The following is a 16,452-nucleotide window of genomic DNA, read 5'->3' as shown; positions in this document are numbered from 1 at the left end:
CCCCCAAAAAAATTTAATTTTGTTTTTAAAAAATATTTTCAATTTCAAAAATTATTTTCTACCCTAGTAAAAATAAAAGATATTTCTCAAAAAAAAAAATTCATTCATAAATCAAACACTAAAAATCTTTTCCGGAAAATATTTTTTACTGACCAACCAAACATGAGAAAATAAGTCAAAATCAACTTGTTTTCCAGGAAAACATTTTCTAGGAAAACATTTTCCATGGAAAACATTTTCCTTCATACCAAACACACCCTAAATGCAAAAAACATTTCACTTGGGAATACTTAGTTCCCATATATCATTTTAAAGAAAATGAACTCAACTCTTACTCTTCCTCAACTCAATGCTCATGTCTTAAAACAAGTTTAAAAACAATTTGTAAAAAGACTTCTTAAAACGACTCGAACAACTCTCAAGACTCTTAGCTCTACCTTGAATTTGAATTATTAATTATGAATTCAAGGTTATGATTCATGTTGTGAATGATTTCTAGATGTTTAGAAGTAGTTTAGAGTAGTTAGAATCAATAGGGAGTTAAGGTACACTTTAGGAGAACTTAGATGGGTAAAACAACGTAAAAAAGGGTTCGGCCAGACGACCCGGCCGCACTGCTGGCGCAGGGCGCCAACTCCTAAAGTTCAGAGACCTATTTCTGGTGCACTGTTGGCGCATCCGTGGTGCGTCGCACCACCATTCCCCAGACAATTCCAATGAATTTTTCTATTTGTTTTCTTACCTTAATTCGACTAGAATCGAATGGTTTCTTTCCCAATCACTTAGAATCGAATACTCAACGTATGTACATGATAATCTACTTGAAACAACCCTCAAAACACTAACACTTATCTCCAGAACTCATCGAAATCCCAACAATCAAGATTATGAAAGGTATTTCAAGAAAACTCAATCAGAACTCAAATCCTTCAACTTTAAGAACAAATTTGCGCTGAAAATAATATGAATGACGTGTGAATAGAACTCACATACCTCTTAGGGATCAAACCCTTGGAGAAACAACCTTTGATTCGCAAGAAAACTTGAAGAACGCCTTGACTTTTCTCCTTTTCTCCTCTTCTTAAACTTCTCTCAAAACCCTAGCGTAAATTAGGATTTGTAAAACTTAACCAAATTAGTTTAGACCCCTAATTATTTACTAAAAACGTTTTAAGCTGATTGGATAAGGAAAAGATCAAAATACCCCTCATATTTTTAGGTAGCTTTCCTTAAATGGATAGCCTGACTTTAAACGGGCTTATCTCCCTCTTATGAGCTCGAAAATTAGCAAACTCGGTGGCGTTGGAAAGAGGATTCCAAGACCTTTCATTTGATATCTTATGGCCACCTAAATCATCTTGTACTGAAAGTTATAGTTGTTTGATGTTGACCCAAAACTCATAATCTATGCCTAACTTGCAAAATTTCAGATTTTGCTATTTCCAATTTAGTTCTTTCTACTTTTAGCTCTTTCACATACCTAGGTGTTACAATATCTCCCCATTGGGAATATTCGTCCTCGAATGAGGTTACTCTAAGTAGACTAAGTGGTAACATCTAACACCCAACTTAAACCTCAATATGGAAAGTAACACAACATTTCAACTAAAATAAATGCCAAGAAAAGGATTAGTACCTTAATTTGGAATTTCTCCAGACTCAAAGAGATGTGGGTATCTCTTCTTCATATCCTCTTCAACCTCCCAAGTAGCTTCCTAAATAAACTGATTCCTCCACAGAACCTTGACTGATGCTACCTCCTTGGTTCTCAACTTGAGAACCCGGGGATCTAGAATCTGGACGGGAATCTCTTCATAAGATAAGTTATCATTAATACCAATTTCTTCAGTAGGTATGATAAGTGAAGAATCACCCATACACTTCTTCAACATGGAAATGTGAATATCGGATGAACAACTGCTAATTCTAACGGCAGCTCCAATTCATAAGCAACATTGCCAATCCTCTTGGATATCCTGTAAGGACCAATATATCTGGGACTAAGCTTCCCCTTCTTGCCAAACCTCCTTCAAGGGTGAAACCTTCAAGTAAACTCAATCATCTACCTCAAACTCTAAGTCACTTCTCCTAACATCAATGTAGGATTTCCAATGACTCTGTGCTGTTTTCAACCTCTCTTGAATAATCTTCACTTTCTCCATAGCTTGATGAACCAAATTTGGTCCTATCAACCCAACCTCACCAACCTCAAATCATCCAATAGGAGATCTACATCTTCTCCCATAAAGAGGCTCATATGGAACCATCTGGATGCTAGAGTGGTAGTTGTTGTTGTAAGCAAACTCAATGAGAGGTAAGTGATCATCCCAATTACCCTTGAAATCGATCAGACACGCCATCAGCATATCCTCTAAAGTCTGAATCGTACGCTCTGCTTTACCATCAGTCTGAGGATGAAAAGCAATACTCAAATTTACCATGGAAACCAAACCTTTCTGGAAAGACTTCCAAAAGTGTTCGGTAAATTGCGCACCTCTATCTGAAATAATGGATACCGAAATTCCATGAAGTCTTACTACCTCTTAAATATATAACTTAGCATAATCTTCTGTTGAATGGATAGTCTTTACCGGTAAGAAATAGGTTGATTTAGTCATTCGATCTGTAATCACCCAAATCGAATCATGCTGCCTGCGAGACCGTGGGAAACCTGTAATGAAATCCAAATTGATTATCTCCCACTTCTATTCTGGAAGATCTATATTCTAAGCCATACCACCGAGCCTCTGGTACTCTACCTTGACTTGTTGGCAATTCGGGCACTTAGCAACGAACTCTGCGATGCACTTTTTCATACTACTCCATCAATAGACTTCTCACACGTCACGATACATCTTTGGGGAACCAGATGAATAGAATATCTGGAGCTCTAAGGTTTCTCCATGATCCTCTCTTGGAGTTCATACACCCTTGGCACATACAATCTACCTTGATACCTCAATCCACCATTTCCCCCTTGTTCGAAAGCCATCACTTTTTGCTTATGAACATTTGCCTTTAATTAGAGAAAAATAGAATCTCGGTCTTGTTTCTCTTTCACCTCAGACACTAATGATGATTTAGCCCCATTCATTACCACTACTCCTCCTTCGTTGGAATCTATTAGTCGGACTCCTAATCGTGCAAGTCTATGCACATCTTTTGCTAACTCTTTCTTATCATCATCAACATGGGAAGTACTAGAGAATACTCATGTTAAAATCCTTGAGTAACTCCAACCACCTCCTCTGTCTGAGATTAATCTCTTTCAGAAAACACATATTGAAGACTCTTGTGATTGGTGAACACATCCACATGAACACCATAAAGATAGTGGCGCCATATCTTCAAAGCGAATACTACAACATCCAACCCTAGATCATGGGTTGGGTAATTCCTCTAGTGAATCTTAAGCTATCTGGAGGCATAAGCTATAACTTTGCCATTCTGCATCAATACACAACCCAGTCCAACTCTGGACGCATCACAATATACCACAAAACCTTGCGTACATTTTGGTAAGGTCAACACTGAGGCAGTAGTCAACCTAGTTTTCAATTCCTAAATGGCTTTCTCATAAGCTTCAGACCATTAAAACTTGATTGATTTTTGAGTCAACTTGGTTAGTGGGGATGAAATAGATGAAAACCCCTCGACAAACCTCCTATAATAACCCGCCAATCCCAAGAAACTCCTAATATTTGTTGGAGATGTGGGTCTAGGCCAGTTCTACACTGCCTCTATCTTTTGAGTCTTGACTCGAATCCCATCACTAGAAACAATGTGGCCTAAGAATGCCACAGACGCAAGCCAAAATTTACACTTAGAGAATTTATCATACAACTCCTTATCCTTTAGAGTTTGGAGAACTATTATGAGATGACTAACATGATCCTCCTCATTCTTCGAATAGATTAGAATGTCATCAATGAATACAATAACAAACATATCTAAATAAGGCTTGAATACTCTGTTCATAAGATCCATGACCGTTGCCGGAGCATTAGTTAAACCAAAGGACATAATTAGGAACTCATAATGACCATAGCGGGTCCTGAAAACTGTCTTGGGGATGTCACTTTCTCTTACTCTCAACTGATGATAGTCGAATCTGAGGTCTATCTTAGAAAAAAAAGTGGCACCCTGAAGCTGATCGAAGAGATCATCAATTCTCGGAAGAGGATATTTATTCTTGATAGTAACCTTGTTCAACTGATGGTAATCTGTACACACTCTAAGCGAACCATTTTTCTTCCTCACAAATAAGACCAGAGCACCCCAAGGTGAGACACTTGGTAGAATAAAGCCTTTTTCAAGGAGATCTTTCAACTACTCTTTTAACTCTTTCAATTCAGCTAGAGCCATTCTATATGGCAGAATTGAGATAGGACGAGTATCAAAAAGGACATCTATATTGAAGTCTATATCTCTCTCAGGAGGTACTTCGAGAAGATCATCTAGAAAGACTTTTGGAAACTCACTCACAATTGGAACTGACTGAATAGGTGGTGTCTCAACACTAGAGTCATTAACTCAGACTAGGTGATAGATGCACCCCTTGGAAACTAACTATTTGGCCTTAAGGTACGAAATAAAATTATCCTTAGGCACTGCTGAACTACTCCTCCACTCTATAATTGGCACATTAGGAAACAAGAACTTAACTACTCGTGTTCTACAATCAACTGAGGCATAACATGCATGAAGTCCATACCTAGAATAACATCTATATCTACCATGTCTAACTCGATTAAGTCAACCATGGTGTCTTTATGATTGACGGAAATGGTACAACCACGATAAATTTTCTCAGCTAGAATAGACTCACCAACAGGTGTAGAAACATTAAAGGGCTCAAAAAGTTTCCCAGGAAGGATATCAAAATTCATAGCAACATAAGGAGTCACAAAATATAGACTCGTGCCTTGATCTAGCAAACCATAAACATAAAAAAAAAATTGATCATACCAGTGACAACATCTAGAGAATTCTCTTTCTCTTAACGACTGGTGATAGCATACATATGGTTTAATCCTCTTCTTGTTCCTGAAGTAGCTCCTCTAGGTGCAGCTCCGTCTGGTGGAGTAACTGAAGAAGACTAGGCTTTATTGCCCTTATTACCACTACCTTGTTTGTCCTTTGGAAAGTCTCTCATGAAGTGACCATTCTGACCATACTTGAAACAACTAGTGGAGCTATCACGACACACTCTTGAGTGGGTCCTACCACACTTAGAGCATGCAAGAGTCCTATTACCTCCTTGCGCCACACCACCTTAAGACTGTACATGTCTAGCTCTGAAGTTCTGTGAATTCTGATTCTTGAACCCACCTATGTTCCTTGGTCAAGGTGCACTAGAAGATGATGAAGCAAGTCCATTTTGCTTTTGTTGGAAAGAAGACCGGTTCACATTACTCTTATGTTGCCCAGACTCATTTCCTGATGTCTTTGCCTTCTTATTTTGGAACTCTTCTATCCCTCATCTTATCTTTCTCAACATGCTGCACATTGATCATAAGTCTTGATATGTCCATATCTCCTATCAGTATAGCTTCCTTGCCCTCCTTACTTGAAAGATGAGACAACCCAACAACATCATGCTCCTCATGTCAGCAACCATCTCTGGGGAATAACGGGGCAGTTGGGTGAACTTAAGGTTGTACTAATGTACGATCATAGATTCATGTTTAAGAGTGAGGAATTCCCTTACCTTGGCCTCTCTCAGTTCACGGGGAAATAAAGGCCCCAAGAATTCCTCCTCAAACACCGTCTAGCTAACAATTGGTTCACCTTTAGCTCTATTATTCTTCTATTGATCAAACAAGATTCTAGCGAATCCCTTCAATTGGTATGTAGCAAGTTCCACTCGCTTGGCATCAACAACATTCATTATCTCAATAACCTTTTGTAGCTCTTCCACAAAGTTTTTCGGATCCTCTGTGACACTTGAATCGGTAAAGTCTGGAGGATTCATCCTTAAGAACTCACAGATTTTGGATATAGCAGCCACATTTTGTCGAACCGCTCTTTTTTTACCAGATTGATTGGCCACAACTTGACTCAATATTCGGATAGCATCCCAAAACTCAACATTAGTGACTTAACCTTAGGGTTGCACTTCTGGTGCATTGGGTACCCCTTGATCCTGTGGATTGACATTCCTCTTAGCAAAATTAACCTCGAAAAGCTCTTCTTGGGGGCATGATCTGAAAGATACGTGCAAGAACGAGTTAGAAAGAAACTTCATAGAGATGAACTCTATCGCATGAAAAAAGTTATGAAAGAAGTGAGATAGTTCCTAAATGTCACAACCTAATTATAGATGTGGCGCATGTCACACCGATAACTAGGACTCTATAGACACGACTTCATAGACATCCTAGGACTCTTGAACTCAGTGCTCTGATACCAAGTTTGTCATGCCGCGAACCTACACCCTGGGCGTGGCTGACATTCGAGAACCATTGTTGGCCCCAAGCAAACCCTTGGCCTGACTTAACTCTTAGCAGAAGACTTACTCATATTAAAATCACTTTAAAATTAAACTTTAACTCAATATCTCAAAAGATACTCTCAGAATATTTTAGAAATAAAACATTCAAATTGACCTCAAGGGGAACTCAAGTCTAGAACAAAACAACTGAAATGGACAAGACTCGTGAACTATTGTCTATCTATCTATGAAGCCTCTAATACTATGAGGGATGTGTGGACAAGACCCCAATCATCCTAACAGCTGAAATAACTAAAAGTAAAGAAGGGATCCTTTGGAAGATAGGAGGCTCACCAATATCTGGAACTCAACTGGATCAATGAAGCACTAGATGTTGATCCTGGTTACCTGTATCCGCATCATAAAAGATACAAGACAAATAGCGTTAGTACATGGAATGTACGAGCATGTGAGGGGATATCTAAACAAGACATAAACTTGAACTGGAACTGAAGAAACTATTACCTCATCTCAACTCAACTCATTTCAGTATAAAGTAGTGATAAAGATGCAATATAAAGAAAAGCTTTTAAAGCAGTAGATAGCAACTCAATGTATTGAAATATAAATTAATACTTTGTTTGTATGCAAAAATACAAAATAACTCTATTTGGGAGCTTCTCTAACCGACAACCATCATTATGAGCCATGTGATGATACAACCTCTAGCCCACGCAGCCAGAAATGTCCTATACTTTGTCGGGGTATAGAACTCCCTAACTAATTGGATCAACTAGTTTATACTAAAAATTAATAAAGTAATATCTAAAAAGTATGACCTTTTTCTACCCACGTTGGCTACATGGTTTATGGGGGCTGTGAGTTGTTAGAACTCTTCCCCATATCGGTGCTCATAACTGCTCCAAAAATATAACTTAGCTCATTATGTTTTAAATAAAACATTTCCTCTTCCTCAACTTTGAGATTATTACCCAAAAGGTTTCTCTAAAAACAGATAATACTGAAAACTATTTATGAACTCTTTGAAAATCGGTGTTTCCACTTTTCTAAAATGTAAAAAACATTTCTTTTGGGAATACTTAGTTTCCATATATCATTTTAAAGAAAATGAACTCAACTCTTACTCTTCCTCAGCACAATGAATTCAAGCTTATGATTCACATTGTGAATGATTTCTAGATTTTTAGAAGTTATTTAGAGTAGTTAGAATCAACAGGGAGTGAAGGTACACTTTAGGAGAACTTAGACGGGTAAAACGATGGAAAGAGGGTTGGGGCTGATGACCCGGGTGCACTGCTGGTGCTGGGCGTCAGCCCCTAAAGTTCAGAGACCCATTTCTGGTGAACTACTGGCGCATCCGTGGCGCGCCGTGCCACCATTGCCCCAGATAATTTCGACAATTTTTTCTACTCATTTTCTGACCTTTATTCGACTATAATCGAATGGTTTCTTTCCCAGTCACTTAAAATCGAATATTCAATGTATGTACAAGATAGTCTACTTGAAACAACACTCAGAACACTAACACTTATCTCAAGAACTCATCGAAATCCCAACAATCAAGATTATGAAAGGTATTTCAAGAAAACTCAACAAGAACTCAAATCCTTCAACTTTAAGAACGAATTTGCGATGAAAATAACATGATTGGCATGTGGGTGAACGATCCCAACACTATGAGAACTCACATACCTCTTAGGGATTAAACCCTTGGCGAAACAACCTTCGATTCGCAAGAAAACTTGAAGAACGCGTTGACTTTTCTCCGCTTCTAGAACTTATCTCAAAACCCTAGCGTAAATTATGATTTGTAAAACTGAAACAAATCAGTTTATACCACTAATTATTTACTAAAAACTATTTAAGCTTATTGGGTAAGGAAAAGACCAAAATACCCCTCATATTTTTGGGTAACTTTCCTTAAATCGACAACTTGACTTCAAAAGGGAATACCTTTCTCATACGAGCTCAAAACTTTGTAAACTTGGTGGTGTTGGAAAGAGAATTCCAAGGCCTTTCATTTGATATCTTATGGTCTACCTAACTCATCTTATACTAAAGGTTATGATCGTTTAAAGTTGACCCAAAACTCATAACTTATGCCTAACTTGGAAAATTTCAATTTTTTCTCTTTCCAATTTAGTTCTTTCTATTTTTAGCTCTTTCAAATACCGAGGTGTTAAAGTATCTCCCCCTTGGGAACATTCTTCCTCGAATGAGATTACTCTAAGTAGACTAAGGGTGGTAACATCTAACACCTAGCTCAAACACTCAATATGCAAAGTAACACAACATTTCAACTAAAACAAATGCCAAGGAAAGGATTAGTACCTTAATTTGGAATTTCTCTGAACTCAAAGAGATGTGGGTATCTCTTCTTAATATCCTCCTCAGCCTCCCAAGTAGCTTTCTCAACAAACTGATTCCTCCACAGAACCTTGACTGATGCTACCTCCTTGGTTCTCAACTTGCAAACCCGGGGATCTAGAATATGGACGGGAATCTCCTCATCATAAGATAAGCTATCCTTATTACCAATATCTTCAGTAGGTATGATAATGAATGATCACCCATACACTTCTTCAATATGAAAATGTGACATACCGGATGAACTGTTGTTAATTCTGACGGTAGCTCCAATTCATAAGCTACAATTCCAATCCTCTTGGATATCCTATAAGGACCAATATACCAAAGACTAAGCTTCCCCTTCTTGCCAAACCTCATAATACCCTTCATGGGTGAAACCTTCAAGTAAACCCAATCATCTACCTCAAACTCTAAGTCTTTTCTTCTAATATCAGTATAGGATTTCTGACGACTATGCACTATTTTCAACCTTTCTTGAATAATCTTCACTTTCTCCATAGCTTGATGAACCAAATCTGGTCTTATCAACCCAACCTCACCAACCTTAAACCATCCAATAGGAGATCTACATCTTCTCCCATAAAGAGCCTCATAAGGAGCCATCTTGATGCTAGAGTGGTAACTGTTGTTGTAAGCAAGCTCAATGAGAGGTAAGTGATCATCTCAATTACCCTTGAAATCGATCACACACGCCCTCAGCATATCCTCTAAAGTCTGAATCGTATGCGCTACTTGACCATCAGTTTGAGGATGAAAAGCAGTACTCAAATTTACCTTGGAACCCAAACCTTTCTAGGAAGACTTTCTAAATTGTGTGGTGAATTGCGCACCTTGCCACATATAATTTAAAAATTAAAATAAAAAATTAGAAAATAATTTAGAGGAAGAAAAAAAAGAAAAATATATAAAAGTATCAAAGAAAAAAGTAGGAGAAAAATAATATAGAAATTATATTAAAAAAATAGGGATAAAAAAGTAAAATTGTTGGTCAAACATAAATGACTTTTAAGTCAAAAACAAAAAAAGTAGCGGAACAACTTTTAACTTTTGACTTCTTTTGCCTTTGAACTAAAAAAAATGACTTCTTTTGCAAATTTTAACTTATTTTAAACATTTTATTTTATTTTTCAAACACTTTAAAAAGTTGAAAAGTAACTTAAAGTTGATCTGATTTTAAGTCAATCCAAACAGGCTCTAAGTATAGTGAGAATTGAAGTAGACTAAACAAAACCTAAGCTTAATTCTTTTTGGGTGTGAACTGAAGGCAACTCTTGTTTGTCGAAAGTTTTCGCTCAAAAATTAGAGTATGAGAATCATGTCCCCAAATTTTGTCGTCATCACAAGATTTTTGGTCACTCTTTACTACAATGCAGGAAATTGAGAAGTAGGTGGAAGCGACTGAAATAGAGAGTATCAACTGTATTTGTATTCATACGAATATAATATGCATTCATCGTCTTTGTTAAATGTATTATGTATCAATTGTATAGGTGAGAGATTTGTATTTTATATCGACTGCATTCAAAAAAACTAAATTTATATTCAACTGTATTTGTATTTTGTATCAATTGTATTCGTTATACGACATGTATTCATTCTCTCTCCTCCCTCTCTCAATTTTTGTCACATCCGAGCCTACACCCTGGACGTGGTCGACACCTAAAAATCATTGTTGGTCCCATGTGAACCCTTGACATGGTTCATGACTACTAAGCGGAACACCAAACATACATACAATAGCCTTATAAAATAAACATTTAAAATCATTTAAAGATATCTCATTCAAAAGTTTGAAATAAATGATAATAATAATAATAATAATAATAATAATAATAATAATAATTGTTGTTGTTGTTGTTGTTATAATGCTTAAAACATTTGAATACTAAATACTGAACTACTCACTAACTTTGTTTATCTATGAAACCTCTACTAACTGAAGATAGATGTCGGGACAAGACTCACGACTACCTGCCTATTTAGATAATAATGACTAAGAACCTAATAAGCTGAACTAATTAAAGTGGAACCTTGTGAAAGTGAGGAGGTCTCAACAACTGCTGATGGAAAGAGATCTTATTGAACGTCTGCTATCGTGAGTATCTGAAACTACATCATAAAATGATGCAGTGCCAAATGACATCAGTACTGAAATGTACGGTATGTAAAAATGACAAAAAGAAACATCAAGATAACTGAGTACATAAGCTGAAACGTAACTTATCTGAAAGTAGAGCATGTAAATGTAATGAAAACAAAAAAAGCTTCACAATTGAGACAATATTGCAATAGATCAAAGGCTAAAAATAGTATACTTCAATTTTCTTGGGGAATTTCTCTAACTAACAACCATCACTATGAGCCTCATGATGATACAACATCTAACCATGTTGTTAGAGTCATCCTATTCCTTGCCAGAGCATAGGATAACTAAACTGAACTTATAGATCCATCTAAAGAGGTCTCAATGAGACCGGGTGAGGAGTCACCCGAACTAATGGCACGATCCTATCTACGTTTGATGTGCAATTTATGAGATTTAAGTTATCTTAATTCTCACCCAAATTAATTCTCAATACTACTCTAAAAAACATGCATTTATTCTCATACTAAATATATGTATTGAGTTAATACTCAAAGTACTTTAAGGAATACTGATTCTTACTTTTAACTGACTGAATTTGCTTTCTCAAACTGATTATGCTTTCTTAAAACAAATCGTGCTCTTACTATGAAATAATGCATTTGAAACGTGTAGTGTTCCATTAAAACTCTTCTCAACTAGTAACTTAAAATACTTGAACTTATTTTAATACAATAGTCAATGCATGAAAGTAATTATGCAAAAGTTTTGAACAATTTGTAACTAAATAGGAATTATGTGATAAAATAAGTATGAACAACAATTCAAGAACTATAATACATGAAGAACTATAATCTGAATAATAAGAATCAGTATTCAATGATAAGAGATTAAAACATACTTGATATTCAAGGGACTTGGGGTAAACCCCCTAAGCTTAAATCTTACTGACTAAATTTAGATGTAGGGCGTGAGGACGAACTTAGTCCATCGCTATTAGTAGCCTTACACACCTTAGTGACGAATATTCAAGAAAACTCTTAGAAGATGAAGTGTGGAGAACAATCTTAGATATCTTGAAGAGAATTTTGTACTTGGAGCCTTAAGATCTTGTGAAACCGGAGAAATTCGTTTCTTGTAGATATTAATCTATCGAAGAAGGAGAATTAGGGATTTTGAGAATTTCTATATGTATAATGATGTTATTAGGTTATAAGATGGGTTTAGGAAAGTTGGTTGAGGGTAAAATATCAAGAATACCCTCATGGAAACTTAACAAGACCATAAATGTCATATGAAATGTCATTTTAATGAATTTCATCGGCAAAGCTGTGTTCTGGAGGTTCCATCAACAAAATACTCAATGAATCACCAAAAGGGGCTTTAGATCATCCTATTATTCAGATATCAGGACATTTTGGTGATGAAATTTGGGTATACACGAAACCATTCGGCGAGTTTCCAAATGGATAGGTGTCCTCACCGAATTTCTCAATCCAGACATATTCTAGTAAAACAACCATAACTCTATACTCCAAATTCTGATTGATGAAAACTTGGTGGCATTACAAAGAACACTTATAAACCTTTAACTTTAAAGGTCATAGGAAACCTAACACTTTATATGCTGAGAGATATGATCATTTGAATTGACCTTTATAAGAACTTATGTGAAAACATAGCCGATAGAAATTCTTTGAACTTGGCTTGGTGTTTTGATGAGTCCGAGATTTGGACTCATTTAGGGCTCTATTTACAATGATTTTGTGTCCTCAAATTCTTATTTTGTGCCAATAACTGATGTAAAACTCTTGATTTCCAGGTATATGGATTGAGGAACAAAGCAAGGACACTAATTTGCAAAAGGAACGAAGCGAGCTGAAAGAATGAAAAAATGCAAGCCTGGTGATTGCCAAGTCCACTTGGCGAGTCGCCAAATGGCTATTTGACCGCCTAAAGTTCCAGTGTGCCAAGCCCTGAAGGAAAGAACCAAGTTGGCGAGAGAAAGGAGCAGTCGGCGGATCGCCGAGTGGTTCCGCGATGCAGTGTTGGATCGCCCAAAATTACAGACCTTGAGGATGTTGAAGACCAAGGCAGAAGGGCGATGGAAGTGACCAAAGGAAAGATCGCCGAGTGGATTGGCGAGCCCAACTTATTACGTCGAGTGGCTATTCGCAGCACATTTTTGGCGACTATAAATACATTTTTGAACATTTAGTTTAGTATCATTATTCATTCTGAATAGTATCTCATATTATAATTTTTTAGTCTATTATTAATTTTTGAACTGAGAGACAAGTTTTCTCTAGTTTTTCCTTAGTTTCGAAGAATTGAAGTTTTTCACTTTTGAGAAATTGGAAGTGGGTCTTTGAGATTCTTCAACTTAGACCATTGTAAAGACGAAATCAATCTTACCCAGTTGATGTAAGCTCAATTTGGTAACGATTTTTATCTTTTATAATGTCTAGCTAAAACCACAATTCTTGAGGTGTGATTATGTGATTATGGGCTGATTTAGTTTATGGGTATTGCTAATTGTTAGTTTAAATGTTGTTTAGAAGTGAGTTCAATCATTAGTTGTGGTTTAATTTAAGAATTGTAGTTGCAAATGCAGTTCTACCCTTGTGTTTTTGGCTTGCTCGAGAGAGAAGTTTGAAAAGTAAGATTATTGATTGATGATCTGTGGGTATTGGGTTGTCATTGTGTTCAGCTTGAGAAAGTGAATCCTAAACCCAATTCTACACATTCAGATCGAGATAGTGAATGGACTAAGGTGTGGGCTGTTCTTATTTTGCATGCTTGTTGATGTTCGAGAGAAATCGACTTGATTCCGGGTAAATTGTTCCATAAAAAGTTTACCTCCTCTATAGTCTAGCTTTGTAACAACCATGAAAACTAATAAGACCAAGCTAGAGTCTAATGGAAACTAATAGGTGAAACTAGAGTCTAACGTGTGAGCTTTTGAGTTTGGTTTTAGGTTGTATATTGACTTCCCAAGCATAGGTTGAGGTGTCTAGGGGTTAAACGTCAAGGTAACCCCCAAAGACCAACCAAGGGTCCTTGAGGGGGACCCTAAAGCCTAACCCCCAAGGCTGCCTAGAACCCAAAAAGCTGCCAAAATGAGTAAACCACGGATGGCCAATCACGATCAGTAGATGGAGTGACTACCCGTAGGTCATGGAGCGTGGTTCAAGGCCTGGTTGAGGAGATTCAGGTCCAAACCACGGACCTGCAGCATGCCCAGTAGATCAATTGACGGACCGTAGGTCCAAGGGGCGTGGATTGCACCTGCAATCTGCCCAAAGTTGGCCAATAGGTGGGTTAGTTTAGGTAATTCGTTTTTAGTTTGTTTTAAGTAGGGGTTGCTTAATATGGATTTATTTCATGTATATAAAGTATTTTAAGGTATTAAAAACTTCATTAACTCATTATAACCCAAGACCCCAAATCAAAACCCAACTACTTTTCCCTCCAAATATCATATCTCTAGAAACTCGATTGAAGACCAAGAGAAGGGATCAAACTAGGGCGTGGAGATGGAGGCTTCTTCACATGAATTTGATGGGATTCTAAGTCTACGGTATTGGAGTTCTTCATCCTTGGGAAGCTATCACCCAAGGAGCCCTTTCAAAAGCTTTTAACTCAATTCTAGAAAACTCAATTAGCTAGGGTTTCAACTCAACCCCATGGATTCCTTTCAAAGTGGTTCTTAAAGGTTGAATTATGTTTGTTATTGATGATACTACTGATTTTAGATTATTTTAACTTGAATTCCAAAGAATCCATGAGTTTTCCCCCAACCCTAGCTTTGGCTCTTCTCTACATTATGAATATTGTTAGAAGTTGATTCAATTGATTGAATGAGAGTTGATTATGATGTAGTTACATGATTTAAGTATAATTATACATGTATTCTTGAGTAAAATAAGATTCTAGGGTGAAATTGATTTAGTCTAGGGTTATGACATAAAAAGGGGTAAATTGTGGGTTTAGATGTGAACCCTTAAGATTGATGAGCTTCTTGAAGAATTGCCTTAGATTAAATCACCTAGGCATGAATTGCTTATGAATGAATCTTGTAAACATGAATTGACTTGATTAGGTCTTACACGATGAATCATGGGTGAATAGTATTGAGGTTTAGTGTACTTGATGCTATATGACTATAATTGAGTAAGAATGAAGCATGTGGTTAGTCTACCATGAGAATTAGGTATACTTGATGATCATGTGAGGCATTGCTTGAGAGTAAGGCTTGTAACATGAAGAGGATTCCTAGGGCTTTATGAGTGAAAGCTAAAATGGATAAACTAAGTGTGTTGAGGGTTCAAGAAGGAAGCCATTATGTATGTTGGATTGTAGATAGCCCTATGGGGAATAAGACTTCACCCACATGATCTACATATAAGATATGAGTATATGAGCTTATACATGCAATAAATGAACTACTTGAATTACTATTATGTCCATGTCTATTATGATGAATGTTAGATGTGTTGATTTACATGGTCTATAATCCTTGAATTTAATATATGTGAAATATGCATGATTGTGATATTATGTACATGCTTATGAACACCTTGAGAGGGAAGTGTCTATGATAATAATGTTGTTATTGTGTCATTGGAAGTATAATCACACACACAATCCATGCATAAACATGATTATGATGTATCAATTGTGTTAATTGAAAGTATAATTCTTATATGCACCTTTACACATTATTATGCATGAAATGTACTTGCCCATGATGATCCTATTGTGTTGATTGAAAGTTCATTCTCATGAGAACACATGATCTTGGCGTGAAAGCTATTCTCACATACTAATTATGATTCTAAAGTTGAAAGTACATTCTCACCTTTAATGAATCTATGAGCTATTTTGATGAATTGTATTGAACGAAGGGCAAAGTGTTCCTTCACACATGTAAATACAATTAAAAGACTAATAATGTATAATTTGGGAAATAATGCTTAGCACTGAGTGGATATGGACAATGAGGAAAAGGCCCCTCTGCTAATGCAATAGGGCGGGTTTCTAGAAGCAATCTCCCTATCCCATAACTATGTGCCCACATAGGTCTTTAGCTATATATTTAGTTCTACCTTAGGAAAGTAGGACACCTTCTTCGGTGTGGGGTTATAAGACACTGGATTCCATGTAGCTCACATGGTCTATGTCGGTTGTGGCAACTTTTCCCTATATAATAAAGATAATTAATAAGACATGAACTATACTATGACTTCTTGGTGAGCTTACTTAGTAGGAGTGGGGGTATGGGACTTCACTCCCACATTGCACAAGTAGGCTTAGTAGGATGTCATGGGATGGTTCCTTTATATAAATGATGAGATTTGAATGCATGCATGTATATTGAATGGATAGTTGTTATGAATGATTTTCCTTATAATTTAAGTAATGTACATGACTATTTCCTTATTTGTGACTATTGATTATAATGAGGTCTAAAGATGAAATGCATGACTAAGGTAGCTTCAAAGGAGTACTTAGTAGGGTTGGTATTATGTGATGCTAACTCAGA

The sequence above is a fragment of the Solanum stenotomum genome, chromosome 7, assembly GCF_019186545.1.
Source record: "Solanum stenotomum isolate F172 chromosome 7, ASM1918654v1, whole genome shotgun sequence".
Lineage (NCBI taxonomy): Eukaryota > Viridiplantae > Streptophyta > Magnoliopsida > Solanales > Solanaceae > Solanum > Solanum stenotomum.
The sequence above is the reverse complement of the archived record's forward strand: the minus strand, read 5'-3'. Positions refer to the sequence as shown.